The following is a 13,624-nucleotide window of genomic DNA, read 5'->3' as shown; positions in this document are numbered from 1 at the left end:
CATATTTGTCTCTATATAAATTCCCCCCCAAAAGCTTAACTATCACCTGATCCACTTTTTATGAGTAAGTAATTAGTGTGTTTCATACGTTTGAGGTGAAATTGTTCTCCCATCAGTAGAAGATTCATATGCTGGTCTCAATGTCAATTCAGAGGCTCCACTTTCACTTAATAGCAGGTGTCGAAAAAAGTTGTAAAGCCAACATCTCTGGAAAAACGCTCCCTTGCTTTTGAAGATCCAATTTCCACACCACACATGCTTATATTTTAATGAAAAACTCACCACCCTATTAGTGATCCTTCTCCTTCTTTTCCCAGTGAGTGAAAACTTCCAGAAAAAAAAGGTTATTTTATATTCCACCACACTCTCTTCCCAAAATTATCCCAAAGTCAGATCTTGCTCCTGATTTCAAAAGCTGTGCAATGCATCCAGGTCTGGGGCCATTCACTTGTGTGTGTGTCTCTCTCCCACACTCTTGGAAAATGGATTGTTCTAAAACTTTAGTAACAAGAGTCCCAATACTGCTCCCTCCCTCCTGCTGTTCCTCACCGCAGGTCCTAGTGCCGTCCTCTGTAAGCTGCCACATGGAAGGAGGAAAACAATACAGTAGCGAGAGGTAGAAACAGAATTTACAAATATGCACAAATGTCCCAAAATGTTTTTTCCCCAAAACTTTTTTTTTTTTCCCCTGGAGAGCTCAGTATTGTTCATTCGGTAATTTTACCGATTTGACATGTCATCATCATTTTTCTTTTTTTATTTTCTTTTTTTGTATGTGGGTGAGCATGTGTGTGTGCGTGTGTGTATTCATTAGTTCACCTAAAACCTATTAAAAAATCCCATACCGTTCACCTAAACCGAACACTTCCAGCCAGAGTCGTGAGGCCGTCAGGAGACCCGAGGAAGGACCAAAGAAAAACTTCTTAAGTAAAATGTACATTTACAAAAGTAAACGAGAGAGAAAAAAAGGAAAATTATGTTTGCAAAGTGCTAATCTTACAGAGAGGGAAGTTATTTCGGTGTGGTTTTGAAGCACTGACTCCTCTGGAGTCATTTATAAAAACCCAAACCCAAAAAAGAAGATTAACCTGTATCTCAATTTTGACCTAAATCGAAGCATTTGTTTTCAAAGTTTTTAATTATGCATCAATCAATTCCACACTGTTCAACCAAGCAAGAAAAACAAAAGCATGTTTAAGTTAGCATCGAGTTCATTGCTGTTGTGTAAGGCATTTAGTCTTACACCTTTCTATTTAATATTTTATGACAGCCGTAAGTATAAAATGATCCACGTGTCTGGTATCATAACTACGTCTGATGTTTCTAACAAACCAATCCGAGTCAAAATCAGTAAATAATTTCATGAATTATGATTTATTTATTGGAGCCAAACACAATTACTTCAAAACAAGTGAATGGAAGAGATCCCTGGGTTGTGTTTAACTCATATTAATTCAGCGATCACTTTCACCCGAAAATGACCTGAAGTGGGCCGGACCTGCATGTCCATGGCCTAATGAACTATAATTTTTTGGATGCAAACAATTACAAGTACATTCCCATTCAAAAATGTTCTAACAAAAATGAGTGGAGTGCAAATTTTTTGCATTAAATTCTTACTAACAGACACATTTTAGAATGTCATTTCAGTGGTCGTCCTCTAGTTTACAAAATTAGCTAGATTTATAGTTATATTATTTTTAGTGAGAGACTGAAGTTTTTGTTTTGTCCTCACGGGGCCAAATTGGACCCCGTTAAGGGCCGGTTCTGGCCCACGCACCGTATGTTTGGCCAGCAATTATGTTATGTCTATGGGAAGAGCTTCAACACATTGTGTCATGGAGCTCAGATCAGACAGATTACACACATTCATTACATTTATTAGATTGTTGAACATCAGTATGTTCAGTACACTACATGTGTGTAAAGCATGAAGAATTGAACTAAAAAGGAAATTAATTTAATTTAATCTTTTTTTTTTTTTTACTCTCCATGGGAAGGGGAGGGGAGAGGAGAACTCTAACTCTCGCTGACCTCACATCTTTGAGTGATCGTCCTGTTAAGTGCTTTGCCCAACAACCAATGTATGCATCACCATTGACAGAAGAGGCTTTAAATCAGTTACTTCCCCTTTAAAACCACACAGCCATTACATTAAAAATCAGACTTCATCCATCCATACATACATACATCCATATATATATATATGCTGTAATTTCTTTGGATGTATCGGTATGAGTGTAATGAAAATTGTATATGTGAGTATGAGGATATGATTTATAAATGTATTGTGGTATGCGTCTATTAATTTCATGTACATATGTCGCTGGCAAATGCGCGTATGTACCCCTTTGTAGCAATTGCTTCCCAAATGACCATTGTGGATAGTTATTGTGAGTATTGGATATCCAAAATACCTTTCCAGATGGGCATATTTAGTGAAGACTGCAACAACCATGCCAGAAATGTCATGTAACATTCACACAGTCAGAAAATAAGACCAGAAGCAAAGCCCACAATCGACATTCACTCAGGCCTCTCTTTCTATTCTTTCTTTCTTTTTGCATCTTTCTTTTTTCCAATCTCCTCTCTTCTGCTTCCAAGTGCTGCTGTCTTCAACAGCTTCACTTTAACAGCTTGTCTTTGGCCCGAATTGCCATCCCACTCCCTTTTCTATGACAGATAGAAAAATGAGAGAAAGGAAGGATTGTGTCAGTGATATCGCTATCACCCCCCCCCCCCCCACACCCCCCGCCTTAAAGCAAAACAATTCTTCAATCTTACTAGATATGTTAATGCTGCTTTGGTATTAATAGGAAAACTTAATTGGGTGCAAACTGGCGCCCAAAAAAGATGAACACAGGTGCTTACTTGAGAGGGTCTGTCTCTCTCCCTCTTTGTATCTGCTTAAGAATGTTGACCTCCGCATCAAAGTTCAACCCCTAGTGAGCATTTGCCTAATGCCCAAACTCGTTTCACTGTCAAATTTGCCTCGGCCCTTGTTATCGGGACGAGAGCTGAAAGGGGAAACCCCCAGACGGTGGACTTTGCCCTCGCGCTTGACTCTGAGGTTGTTTCATGGTGAGAACTGTTGAGGAGGGGGGTGGGCACGTTGGGCTGGTTGCGCTCCGTAGAGGTCAGAAGTGCGCTAAAATGCTCATATTTCACACTTTGCGTCAGTGAGATCACTTCAGAGAGACCTGAACAGAGTTTCTTTTACAAGCAATTTGCAATGTGTGGGTGACAAAAATGTTTATATTTTGATGTTTGATTCACACCGGTAACCACAACCAAAGTTTTGTTTATGGAAAAAATCATCAAGACTAGTTGCATTGGTGGTTGTTCCCGAAAATGTGCAGTTATAATCATTATTACAGTGCATGTGCATGCATGCATGCCCAGCAATAATTGAGATGAGTCATAATCAATTTACAGCTCTATAAATTCCAGTCAATTCCTGCAAGGACTTGAAATTGTTCCTGATGCTCACATACTGTACACTGCATAGCTGCCTTTGAATTAAAGGTGTATCATCATTATATTTATGACCTAATATAATGTCTAATACGAGCAATGCGTGACCAAGTTGGAACAACTCCATTTTACTTTTGACATGTTTATCAGCAAGGTGTTGGTGTGGAGGGAAAAGATAGACCTAAACACAAGAGAAACACAAGAGATTAAACCACGACAAAAGGAAATGTAACGTTTCTAGACTAAACGTAATTAACAGGAGCAAAACAGGTAAGCAACAATAATGACCCAACAGACTGAAAGAAACCACCTCAGCTGGCAAAACACAAGTGGTTGGAGGGAGCTGATTGGAAACACAAGAAACGATACATTGGGTGGGGTCACATTCAAGGTGTAGGGGTAGAGTTCACCAGTCGGCGAGCTGGCGAACTCAGTAACAGGGTTAGCTTTCACTAAGAACGCTGGAGTGACAACTGGGGCCTTTCCCCGCTGGGCCTGGGGTTCAGGGGTGCCGCCCGTCCCCCGGTGCCCCCATCTCCCTTTCTGCCCCCGGTGTGGGCGCGGGTGCCCTCTCCGCTCCGCTGTCCGGCCCCTCTTCGGCACTAATGCCTGGGTGCGGGGGGTCCCCGGGATCTGGGGGTCTGGGTCTGGGGGGCTGGCGGTTGGGTCGGGGGTGGGGGGGGGGGTCCCTGGGGGTTTGACATGTTAAATCGGTAAAATTACCAAATGAACAATACTGAGCTCTCCAGAAAAAAAAAAGGAAACACAAGAAAGGGGGGCCTGATGAGAACAGGTGGAATAGAAATCAAGTGAACAAAACATGAGAAGGGACATGACAAAACGCGAAAAGAAATCGAGATTGAATCCAAACAAGGTCAACATAAAAACAGATCACGACAAGAGTGTCACAGAGTATCATCAGCAGGCATCAACATAGACTGGAAGACTCACATAAAGGCATACAAATGGACGTCCTTCGAAATGTGTTAACACGTGTTGTGAATTTTGTCATGCAGCTCCTTGTTAAGCCCTTTTCACACTGCACTCACTCTAAACGGCAACACGGAAAGACAATGGAAGTCTTTTTGCCGCGCCGCCCATCAATACTCTGGTGTCTGCCCCTCACCACATACACAATGAATGTGTTTGTCAATAAGTGCAGTGTGAAAAGGGCTTAAGTGAAGAGACAGTCGTGCAAAGGGTACATACGTCTCAAATGATTTGACTTGTGCGTTCAAAAGTTCAAATTAAAGTCACCTGTAAGCGTTATGGTGGTGTCAACCTGAATTTTCACCCGAAAGTCAAATATCCCAAGCTCCCAAGCTTGAATGTCACCTGCGCTGTACACCCTTGATTGTTTGCATACTGTATGTGTGACATCCTGCACATTGTTGAGTTGCCAGGCTTGTCCTCCTACACCCTCGTGGTGGCCAAGCGCTGACGTATCTGGAAGCCGCCTCACTCATTGACTCCGCTGTACTCTTCCTCCCACGGGCTCTCTTTGCAGAATACCGCTATTGTCTCGTCAAGGACGGCCTGTGGCGCGCACAAGCTAGCATGCATCCTCGCACGCACTCTCACGCACCGCGTTTATTACATGCTACGGCCGAGGCGCTAGTTGACATACATACACTCGACAAAAATATAAACGCAACGCTTTTGCTTTTGCTCCCATTTTTTTATGAGATGAAGTCAAAAATCTAAAATTTCTTCAAACATCGTTCACAAGCAAGTCTAAATCTGTGATAGTGAGCACTTCTCCTTTGCCGAGATAATCCATTCCACCTGACAGGTGTGCCGTATAAAGATGCTGATTAGACACTATGATTAGTGCAATAAAAGGACACACTGAAAGGTCCAGTTTTGTTTTATTTAAAAAAAAAAAAAATGGGGGGGGGGTGTTGTTGGGGGTTTCTAGGACGGATTATCTCGGCAAAGTAGGAGTGCTCACTATCACAAATTAAGACTGGTTTGTGCGCAATTTTTGAAAGAGAAATTGTGCTATTGTGTATGTGGAAGAAGTTTTAGATCTTTGAGTTCATCTCATTAAAAATGGGAGCAAAAACAAAAGTGTTGTGTTTGTATTTTTGTTGAGTAGAGTAACAGAATACAGAACTATAATCTCACAAAAATGAGTACATTCCTCACATTTTTGTAAAAAATGTATTATCTTTTCATGGTCCAACATTGGAAAAAATATAATTTGCTACAATCTAAAATTGTCATTGTACATCTTGTACAGCAGTGTAAATTGAATTTCCCCCCAAAAAGTGAGTACACCCCTACGTGAAAATGTCCAAAGTGGCCAGTGTCAATCAAAAATCCAAACTAAAAGTTACTAATGAGAAATAAAACAAGCATTAAAAAAAAAAACGAATTAACAAACAAAACACAAAAAGGCAAAAAGGGAAGAAGAAAGTCACCAGGATACTATGAATCTAATGCGGTCTAGTTCAACACAACATAACCCTTCAAGGAGGAAAAACACAGATGATGTTGTGGTTTGGTGGGGAGAACACTTAAAGGAAGCAGATACAATGAGGAAGTAGAGTCTGGGGACTCTGAAGTAGACTATCCTATATCTGGAGTTGAGGATGGCGGGGGTGGATGAGACCCCGCCCAGAGTTCCTCAAGCTCTGACTGTTTTGTGGGCCTGTCTTGGTTGACACACCTCTGCATCATCGTGTGGACATCAGGGACGGGGGTCTCAGAATTGACAGAGCAGCGTTTTGGAAAGGGAGATTGACGACATAGAAGACTCGAGGCTGCCCTTTTGGAGGCGATTATGTTCACGTTTTATGGACAGAGGTTTGGATTGGTGGCCTCGGTATTGTTTCACTGCTTTTTGCAGATAATGTAGTTCTGCAGTCAGGAAAAGGGTGAAACTCAGATACCTCTTGGACGCCTCCTTGGTGAACTTGAAACACCTCTGAAATCCCCTAGCTAGACTTAATACAGGATGTCTGGGCTTCTTCAGAATGGGAAATGGATGGATAATAATAATAAAAATAAGAATAATACATTGAAAATTCAAAACAACAGCTGTAACGCAAATTCTTTCAAGAACAGCTGTGTGACTAATGGCGAATGCCTGGACAGGTTCAACATCATAAAAGGAGAAAATGTTTCCAGCAGTTTGACGGGATTGAAATTTGCCTGAAAATGTCAGCCAACAACTCCTTATCGATCTTATATTTGTTCCATCAGAAGTTCCATATTGCATGTGTTTTCTTTCTGGTACAGCGTTTTAGGGATAATTGAAACACGAATGCGAGTTCAACACCCCTGAGGACTTAATGAAGCAACGTAAGTGGGAAATCACTTGGCTCATTTTCTTCAAACTCTTACTTTGATGTCCCCCTTCTCTCCATGGACTGAATTTGAGCCACCAGCTACCGTTATTGTCTCACATCCTTCCTTTTTAGCGCTAATGTGAAAACACACTCTCTCATGTCATCATGCCAGAATACTAACCACACATTCTCAATCATTCATGTTCTACATACAGTGTACTGCAAATAATGACAATTAGTATAATCATTAAACAAATCATTTAGCATGACTTACCGTTTTAATTGTCCTGAACTGACTTTACTCCTGAGGTGTATTTCTGTGCACGTATCATGTTTAATGGCGTACAGTATGTTTTCACGTTGTTTTGTTTCACTGCAGTGATGTGTGCTTTTTTTTTTTCTTTTCTTTTTTGCTGTGTTTTGCATTGACTGGGTTAACGAGCTTGTGTGCATGTAGTCAATTATGCTCGTACTAACAGGGTCGATGTGAACTGTCAATTTTCGTTCCAGTTGTATTGGCAGTCGGAGTGTCAAAATTAAAGTTAATTAAAATTAAAATGAATTTAAAGTTCCTTTAACGTCACTATTTTTTTTAACACGCGATTAATGATTGCCCCTTACCGCATTGGTGGAACATGCATGATGTAGAGAAAAAAAAAACATTTTGTATTACACAACTGTTATTTTTTTGCAAATATTTTAATTTGGAATATAATGATAAAAAATTGTAAATATCCTAAATAAATAATCAAAACCACCAAAAACAATACATAAAATGAACCCTCAAATGCACTTGAATAAAAATCACACAAAAATGAAAAAAAAAAAAGTATAAAGTCTATGTAAACAAAATTGCACTTTGATATATATATCAAATATTTAGCTGCTCCTACTACTCAGGGGCCCTCGAGCTGAATCTGATGCGCCAAATGCCCCGCCTCTCAGAGTGCGTGGCAAGATGATTCACTCGTCATTACGCTAAGCACGGTTTAGGGGTCAGTCGTGACAGGAAAGTTAACTTATTAAGCCTACGCAGGGTCTTTGGTAAAGTCCGTATCTCACCGAGCGGCGCAGGATTGCAAGGGTGTGTGCATGAAGCCAGTGTTGCTTTTTTCGGCAGGCTTCGAAGCACAAGCAATGAAAAAAACAACACCGATAGCTGTGGTGCGCTGCTAGCAATAATGCTATATGGCTATGAGCGGCCCTTCTGCCATCACAAAAATGAGAAAGAGAATTGCGTGTGCTAATGAAGACCCGATGGGACACATACGAACCAAAATGTTTAAATTGGTTTTAAAAGCCGCTTTACCCTCAAGGGCAGCGTGAATGTTTTAGTTTTTTTTTTTATAGAGCTCAGTATTGTTTATTCAATAATCTTACCGATTCAATCAATGCCATCTCAACATTTGCAGGCGTATGTAAACAAACACGCACATACAGTACATGGCTCAGAATTATCGAGTCCGGCAAACTTATCAAGCTCATTTTTTTAATTATCTTGCAATGAATTTATTTATTGCTTATCGCGACAGCCCTAATTCCACGTCAAAATTCAGCAGTAATAAATGTAGTAATAATGCTTATATTTGTGGAGACTGGGGTCAAATACAATTTTGAAAAAAAATGTGCAGATTTTCACAAGTTACTTCATGTTAAGGATCAGATAGCTCTTAATATGAAAAAAAAATGCAGTGAGCTGTCACCAATGCCTTACAAATGCAATTATGTCATCTAGTGGCAGAAAAAAATGACCCCCAACCAAATTAATATCACACTCGCTTTTTACTGAACAGTATTTTTTTTTAAACTCCATTTTATGAAATTGCTGTATAAATGACTAAAAGATGCAGCCATATTTCTATTAGTTAAAACGATTCCACTTTTATTTTAACAATATTATTGTACATTTAGAACAGATATAAAATTCACAATTAATTAATTAATTAATTAAAGTCATGCGATAAATTACGATGAAAATTTTTAATCACCTGACACCCCTAGTTGGCAGATAAATGATCATTCATGTATTTCTATCCACATTCGTGTCTGAGGATATCCCATTCGATGCAACCCAAGTCCGAAATGTACCACATGGGAGTAAAAGTTCAAAATGGTGTCACTTGAGAAATGTAGTGTAAATCCAGCTGCAGATGAGCCAACACTGGTCCATGTATAAATTACCAGGAATCAAGTGACGTTTACAGATTTTGCCGAAAGGGCCAAGGAAGAAGAGCTCATCAACTTTTGAGGCAGATCCATAAATATCAAGCTTTTATATGTGTGCTTTGTCTGCAATGTTCAACATTCCTGCTTGGCCTGAGCAAGGCGTGGGATTATTGGAGAAATATAACGGCTGAGAGGGAGAGATGAGAGCGGTGGAATCACTTGCCAGGGGAGAGTTAAAAGAGACACCTGGGGGTTGAACAAAGCAGCAGCTGGTGAGGCTTTACTTTTCGAAACTAAGTCTTTGTCAGGGGTTCAACTGTGTTAGTCGACGAACTCTTACGTATGCAATCACACCTGGAAATTCACATGTACACTCTTGCCTTGTTATGATGGAGTAAAAAGGAGATTAACCCTGGAGAACCCAAGAACCCTTTTCTTCTTTGGAAATTATGAATTTTACATTAAATGACTGCTATAAATTCACTGAACATCAAAATATATGTTTTTTCAATGTTTTTTACAATGTATTCCCTAATTTAGGATTAGGGCGAAATTTGACCCTTTGGGATTTAGGGGTATCATTTCGAAAAATCAGAATAACAAAAACTGTCAGTAAACTATTTAGAATTTAAGAAAATAATCAATCAAATACACAGCTACATTGAACAATATATATTTTTTGTTTTATTTGTTGCATTTTAGCCATCTTGTCACCACCACTCTGGCTCATGTAAGTGCAATATTCATCCACTAGATGGCCCCATGCAGGGGTCAGAAGTGGCACTCTGGACTTTTGAAGTTAAATTTGTAAAAAAAAAAAAAAGGTCCTTGTTATTTGAGTAGCAGAATTTATAGGGGTCAAATTTGGCCCCGTGGGTTCTCCAGGGTTAAATGCTCCTGGCATATGTTAAAAGTCAGACACTTTGTTATCAGTGTGAAGTGCTGAGTGGGATGCATAACTGTGCGTGTATTAACCTTTTACAGTTCAACGCTATATGAAGTGTGAAAATCTCTTCAGATGCTACAAATCGAAATATTTCCTAGTAAAACAGAATGAAACAGTGTGGGAATACTGTGGTTAATAAGTTAATGACCATCACAATATGACCACTCAACAAATAATATTTTTCATCTAATTCTGAATATTGGCAAACAGCATGAATCCACCCAGTTCAGGATGTTTCAAATACGTCAAGTCCTCCGAAAGATATCTAAGTAACTTTGCTATAATATATAATCATATAGACACAAGTTCTTTTGTTTCAATTTGTTCCGTTCCCTTCCGTCTTCAATTCCGCTTATCCGGGGTCGGGTTGCGGGGACAGCAGCTTTAGCAGGGAAGCCCAGACTTCCCTCTCCCCAGCCACTTCACTCAGCTCCTCCGACGGGATCCCAAGGTGCTCCCAGGCCAGCCGAGAGACGAGACCAGCGTGTCCTGGGTCGTCCCCGGGGCCTCCCGCCGGTAGGACATGCCCGGAAAATTAATTCAAGATACATAATCGTCTCAAAGTACGATCTAGCAAAAAGAAAAGAAAAGAAGATTGACTCAGGTCAAGGGTAAAATGTTAACCCTTTAGTATACAAGTGACTTGAAACATTTTTAGACACAATTTAATTTAACAAAAACGTGCATACAAAGAGATTGTTCAAATACACGGAAGCGTGGTACGGCCAATGTGCTGTAAACAGTTTGGACTGGCGAGTACGTTCAAACGCACGTTCAAAGATCCTCGCAAGTATGCTTGAATATACTCGTGCATATGTTCCAACATACTCGCAAATACATTCAAAAGTTCTTGTAGGCTAAATGCTACAAACATAGCATATTTTACCATAGGGGTACAACTTACAAATATGCGAAAACCCCCCAAAACAAAATACTGTTTTTTTATCATTTGGCCCACATTATATTGATACTCTTAAAAATTAAGCAAAAAACATTGTTTATTTGTAAATTATATGATTTATTGTTATGTCTGCAATGCATGATTTAGGCTTGGCATAAGGTAGTGGGAAAATATGCTATGTTTGTAGCATTTAGCCTACGGTAAGTTTAAACATACGAACATGTTCAGACATATTTGTGAGTATGTTTGAATGTACGCGCCAGTCAAAAAAGTTTGGCAGTTCCACATTTTCGTACGCTTACGCTAAAATACACCTGATGGCTCTAAGAAGTGTCTACCAATTTGTCCTTTTACAAGGTCATACATACACACATGGACAGAAACAGAGATAGGAACGAGGTCTACTTTGTTTTTATCCCACTAAAACATTTGGTTATTTAAAGGTTATAATTAACATAAAATACATTTTATTTTTTTAATTTTCTTGGAGAGCTCAGTATTGTTCATTCGGTAATTTTACTGATTTGACATGTCATCATCATTGGTCTCCTTTATTTTTATTTATTTATTTATTTATTTTTTATATATATATTTTTTTGTATGTGGGTGAGAATGTGTATGTGCGCGTGTGCGTGCGTGTGTGCGAGTGTGTGTGTATTCATTAGTTCACCTAAAACCTATTAAAAAATCCCATACCGGTCACCTAAACCAAACACTTCCAGCCAGAGTCGTGAGGCCGTCAGGAGACCCGAGGAAGGACCAAAGAAAAGAAAGGAAAGTGAAATCCAGCACCGACCAGACACCACCCACCAGGCCATCAACCAGAGTCCTTCACCACAAGAAAAAAAGAAAAAAGAAAAACAAACAAAAAAAAAGTGCAAAACATATTTTTTAATACAATTTAATACAATTCCGTTTTTTATTTTTTTCTCCAAAAAATTAAGCCTTTCTCCTTGTTATACCAAATCACTGTCTCATATTCTTTATCATTAGTTCATACAGTATGTTCAGCATAGCATATGTCGATGTTATGACAATACATAATCCATTTTAGTCATTTGGGTCCCATGAGTTAGGAAAAAAAATTCTAATTTGGACCTCAAGATGAAAAAGTTTGGTAAACCCTGATTTAATGACTCAAATGATGACTTGCTTGAGAAAGGGCAAAGTAATGAATGAAGATTGACTCATGCAAACATTTACGGAGAAGAAAGCATTATCACATGTTTTTATAGGCTTTTAGTCTCGTTCTTTTGTCCTGAGCTGTCCTTTGGTGTGCTTCGACTAAAGCAGATCAACGTCAGAGCGAGTATGCACAAGGGATTAGATCGAAAATAGCGGCATCACATCCAACACGTAATGGAAATGAGCTCATCCGTTTGCTCCTGCTGCCACCAAGAGACCAGGCCCAAGTGCAAATAGCAGCAAATGAATTCACTCACACGTGCACTTTTGACAGATGAGATCTAACATGGCCAAACTTGTGCAAGCCCGTTTTTGTCATTTGTTTGGCCTGAACCAAAACACGGCGTTTACTGGAAAAGGCCTCCTCATGCATTGCAATCATAAACAGAGAGCTCGAGAATATTCTGTAGAACTTCTATTAACTCAGCAATGCAGATGCACGTGGTGGCCCCTGCTTTAGAAACGTGCTCAGAATGATCCTGGACACTCTCCAGACATTCAGCAGGTACTGTTAAGAACTATAGAAATGATCCTTGAAAGTATAATCTTTCCTTTCTTTTCTTTGGTCCTTCCTCGGGTCTCCTGACGGCCTCACGACTCTGGCTGGAAGTGTTCGGTTTAGGTGAACGGTATGGGATTTTTTTTAATAGGTTTTAGGTGAACTAATGAATACACATACACTCGCACGCACGCACATACACATAATCACACACATACAAAAAAAAAAAAAAAGGGAGCGCAATGATGATGACATGTGAAATCGGTAAAATTACCGAATGAACAATACTGAGCTCTCCAGAAAAAAAAAAAAATGGAACAGGAGGGCTGATGAGTCGTCAGGTGGCTCTCCCATTTCTTTGTGATGAGAAGGAGAGAAAAAAGGGGAATAATTGCTCCTATTGGGGTGCACAGTCTGGGATCTGGAGAAGAGTCCAAAATCGTGCTTATTTTGGGAACAGGTCGGCAATAGTTTCAGTCAACCTTGGCTCTTTTCCTGTCACACTCAATGGGGCATCTATTGGGCAAATTAGCGATCAATTCTCCAAGACGAGACGCCAACTTCTTGGTAACCAATAGGGGAAGCCACTCAGAAGTCGTATTCAATTTTTTAAGATGATATAGTCGTGGGCAGCTAAAATGTCTTTTGAGGCAATCACCGCGGTAGCGAAAGACAGAATGCATTTTTGAAAAAAAAGGCCCTAAGATTTACACACAATGGTACTGAAGCGTAGAAAAAAAAAAAAAAGCAGGTACTGTTAACTCTTTGTCTGCCAAAAACGTTAAATAATGTTTAGTAAAATCCTATGGAGGAGTGCCAAAGACGTTAAAAGACGTTTGTTTCAAAACAGAGGTGAAACTAACCATTTTCTATTGTTGATTACTGAAAAACGGAATAAGGTAGAAACAAACTTTTTTTTCTGATGAAAGATGAGAGTCCAATCTTTCATTTGGTAGTATGTGTGTTTCCATAGTCCAAACACATAATTTTCTATGGACCTTGAAAGATCAGTCAAAATGCTTAAAATCAGCTGGCACCCACGGCATCCCTTTTCTGAAAACGTCTGGCAGTCAAAGAGTTAAGACTGATGAAAAAAAAATCATATGACATCTATATCACAGTCAGAGCATTAGCATTGACTGCTAGCCCCACATTATGTG

The 13,624-nt window shown here is 39.5% G+C and overlaps 1 protein-coding gene across 1 annotated transcript in view; it reads right to left on the bottom strand.

Moving 5' to 3' along the window:
• ngfa (nerve growth factor a (beta polypeptide)) overlaps positions 1-443 on the bottom strand; it is a 28,336-nt gene extending 27,893 nt beyond the window's left edge. Inside the window, exon 1 of the mRNA XM_077580921.1 lies at positions 283-443. The gene's annotated coding sequence lies outside the window, so the exon portion shown is untranslated. The remainder of the gene's footprint in view (positions 1-282) is intronic.
• Positions 444-13,624: the final 13,181 nt, after the last annotated feature.

Source organism: Vanacampus margaritifer, chromosome 1 (assembly GCF_051991255.1).
Source record: "Vanacampus margaritifer isolate UIUO_Vmar chromosome 1, RoL_Vmar_1.0, whole genome shotgun sequence".
In the NCBI taxonomy this organism is placed as follows: Eukaryota; Metazoa; Chordata; class Actinopteri; order Syngnathiformes; family Syngnathidae; genus Vanacampus; species Vanacampus margaritifer.
The sequence above is the reverse complement of the archived record's forward strand: the minus strand, read 5'-3'. Positions and strand labels throughout refer to the sequence as shown.